The sequence below is a fragment of the Asparagus officinalis genome, chromosome 2, assembly GCF_001876935.1.
Source record: "Asparagus officinalis chromosome 2, Aspof.V1, whole genome shotgun sequence".
NCBI lineage: Eukaryota > Viridiplantae > Streptophyta > Magnoliopsida > Asparagales > Asparagaceae > Asparagus > Asparagus officinalis.
In genome coordinates, this window is record NC_033795.1 from 53,072,494 (window position 1) to 53,076,362 (window position 3,869).

The following is a 3,869-nucleotide window of genomic DNA, read 5'->3' on the forward strand; positions in this document are numbered from 1 at the left end:
ATTTCTTATTTCCTAGTTGAACTGTTGTTGTAGTAAGGGTATGTTGAACCCATATTTTATGTCTGGGATGATCTGTTGATGATATCATATTTATGTCTGGGATGATTCACTATGGATGATATGTTTATTTCTTATTCTGGGTTGTCTTTATATTCTTGCTATTGTGATCGGGGACCTGTGATTGAGATTTGTATATTTGACGCTTAGCGTATTGGATTGAGAAGAAAAAAAATGATAGTATATATATTTCTTCTCAATCTAATACGTCGCGGGCTTGTTCACGTTCCGATTCCCGGGTATTTTGGGAAACGGGGCGTGACAGGTTTTGGTGGTGGCCCATGCAGGTCGAGGTCCCGAGTTTCTACTAGTAAGAATATATTGGACAATTTAGATACATATCATATTTCATCCGTAAGACTACAATTAAGTTCTTATATTATTATTTTAGACTACAATTAAATTCTTATATTATTATCTTAATAACTATGTTTTAGTTCCTATTTTCCAAATATATTGTTTGATTTTAACATTAATTTTTCCTTTTGATCCTCGTTTCATTCAGAACTATGGTGGGTACTCGTAGTAATGGTAACCCATCCAGTGGCAATGGTCAGATGCCTGAAGCAGATCCGCAGCAGCTTTTAGCGATGATTCAGGGGCTGGTGACGAACCAGCAGTTCTTAGCTGGGCATTCCTCGCTCGGAGCCTGGTGTTAGAGAGTTTCGATATATGCGGCCTCCTTCCTTTACTGGTGCCGATGGACCTTTAGCAGCAGAGGAGTTCCTCAAGGTCACGGAGACTATCCTTACGGTGACTCGTATTCCCCCTGCAGAGTGGGTAGATCTCATGGATGTTCAGCTCACGGATACAGCTAGAATCTGGTGGGTTGCTGAGAAGACACACCTAGAGAGGCCGATTCTGTGGGAGACATTCACGAATCGCTTCAATAGGAAGTATTTTCCTCAGTCGGCCCGAGATGAGCTCCTGCGTAGATTTGTCGAGCTCAAGCAGGGGGGTCGATCAGTCGACGAGTACGAGGCCGAGTTTTCTTCCTTGAGCCGATATGCTCCACACTTGGTCACAGACCCCACAATCAGGAGGCACCAGTTCCAGAAAGGTCTGGACAAGTATATCAGATTGGCGTTGGCTGGTAGGGCTCTCGTGACTCACGACGTCGTATTGGATGCAACACGTGAGATCGAGAGCGTGCAGAAGGAACCAGAAGATTCACACTTGATTCAGAGCAGGACACCAGCAGCTCCGACCCGGAATGTTGAGCGTCCCCCTCCGAGGCAGCAGCAGCAGGCTCCGCAGAGGCAGCAGTTTTCCCAGCGACAATCATTTCAGCAGGCTCACCCCTATCAGCGCCCTGGAGTGCAGACTCGTGGCCAGCCTTCAGTAAAGTGTTCCATTTGTAGCCACGCTGGGCATACTCAGCAAGAGTGCCCCAGGCGTCTTCATCTGTGCTTCAACTGTGGGTCCCCCGGTCATGTCAGTCGAGACTGTCCGCAACGACAGCAGACCCGCTTGCCCCCACCTCCAGTCCGGGCAGCTCTTCCAGCTCCACCTCGACCTGCAGTAGCACCAGCTCAGCAAGGACCCTATCCCCGAGCAGGGCCTCTACTTCCGCAGAAACAGCTTTATCAGCAGGCACAAGGGCAGCAACCTCCACGTCAAACATTCATGATGTCAGCTGTGGAAGCTGAGGCGAATGATCAAGTTATCACTGGTAAGAACTGTTCATTCTTAGTTTTACTTGCATTTGGATTTTCCCTTATCTAGCCTTACCTGATGATAGCATGATGGGATTTGTTATGAGTACTAAGTTTAGTCACCTTTACCTCCTCCTGTAATAGGCAAGGTCCTTGTTTCTTCCGTTCCTGCTTTATCACTCTTTGATTCCGGAGCCTCCCATTGTTTCTTGTCTCGTCGCTTTGCGAATACCCACTCTCTTCCTATAGCTTCTCTGACTACGGGCTGGAATATCAACACGGGCAGTGGTGTCTTAGTAGCATCTAGTGGTTATGAAGCATGCCCTGTGGTCATCTGCGGGAGGGAACTCTTCGCAGACTTTCTGGTGATTGATTTGCCGAGCTTCGATGCAGTATTTGGGATGGATTGGTTGGGGTCGTTCTTTGCCACCATTGATTGTCGTCGTCGGAACGTAGTATTCGAGATACCGGATCACCCGAGATTTGAGTTCACTAGTGGTAGCACATCGGCCGGACCTGTGGAGTTCAGAGCTAGACCGAAGAAGGCGACGTTAGCTGCGATGCAAGTGGAATCCGAGAAGCCAAATGTAGTTCGAGAATTTGAAGATGTGTTTCCCGATGATATTTACGGATTGCCACCAGATCGGGCAATTGAGTTTTCCATAGAATTGAAGCCTGGAGTTGCTCCGATCTCCAAGACTCCTTATCGTATGCCTCCGGCTGAGTTGACCGAGCTTCGGACTCAGTTGGACGATCTTTTGCAGAGAGGGAGGACTCTGATGTTCCCAAGACTGCATTTCGGACGAGATATGGACATTATGAGTTCTTAGTGATGCCGTTTGGTGTGACTAATGCGCCAGCGACATTCATGAACCTGATGAATCTGGTATTCTATGAGGTGCTGGACAAGTTTGTGGAGGTCTTTATTGATGATATCCTGGTATACTCTAAGAGTGAAGCGGAGCATGCGGAGCACTTTCGGTACGTGTTGAAGACCTTGAGAGAGCATCGGCTATTTGCCAAGTATAGTAAGTGCCAGTTCTGGCTAGATCGTATAGCGTTTCTGGGACACGTGGTGTCAGGAGACGGCATATCAGTGGATCCGGAGAAGGTATCTGCAGTGAAGGATTGGCCTACCCCTAAGTCGGTGTCAGACATTAAGAGCTTCCTGGGATTAGCTGGTTACTACCGTCGCTTCATCAGAGATTTTTCGAAGATTGCGGAGCCGATGACACGACTTACGAGGAAGGATATTAAGTTTGTCTGGTCCGACGCTTGTGAGCAAGCGTTTGAGGAGTTAAAGTCTCGACTGATTTCGGCCCCGGTGTTGACAATACCAGATAAGAGTGGGAACTTTGAAGTGTTTTGCGACGCATCAGGTAGAGGATTGGGATGCGTTCTTCAGCAAGATGGTCATGTGGTAGCATATGCTTCTCGTCAGTTGAAGAAGCATGAGCAGAATTATCCTACCCACGACTTGGAGTTGGCAGCTGTGATTTTTGCCCTTAAGCTTTAGGATGGATGAAATAGAGCCTCAACGATCATATTCAATGGAGGTTGGTAGAATAGTAGAGTGAATCCTTGCAATTCAAAGTTAAAGATCAAGTTCAAGCTTCATCCGCGAGATTACCAAGTAGAGCTTATTGAAGACCAATCAATCTTGGGTAATTTAGTTTAGGATTTATATTATGTGTGTTAGATACTCTAAGCTCAATATAATATACACACACGTATTTGGTTTCTATGTATATATATAGTTATATATATACATGCATGGTTTTAGGTTTTCATGTTTTGGACATACTTGCAAAATACATGAGTTTTCACAAATGGAAATTCAATTTGAGAAATTCTTTTTCTAACATGTTTGTTTTCATGTTTATAAACATTTCGTAAAGTTTCATCAAGTTTGGAATTGATTTGTTATGTTTAATGGAATTTACAAAATCATGTTTTTCGTTCGTGCATGTTTTACAAAACAGATGAGTTTTCGCAAATGGTAAGTGATATTTAAAAAATTCTTTCTCTGACATGTTTATCTACATGTTTAGAAACTTCCTTCAAAATTTTACTATTTTTGGAGTTGATTTACTGTGCCTAATTGACTTTACAAAATCGTGTATGTCAGCAGATTTTCAGAAACTGTATTTTTGTGTT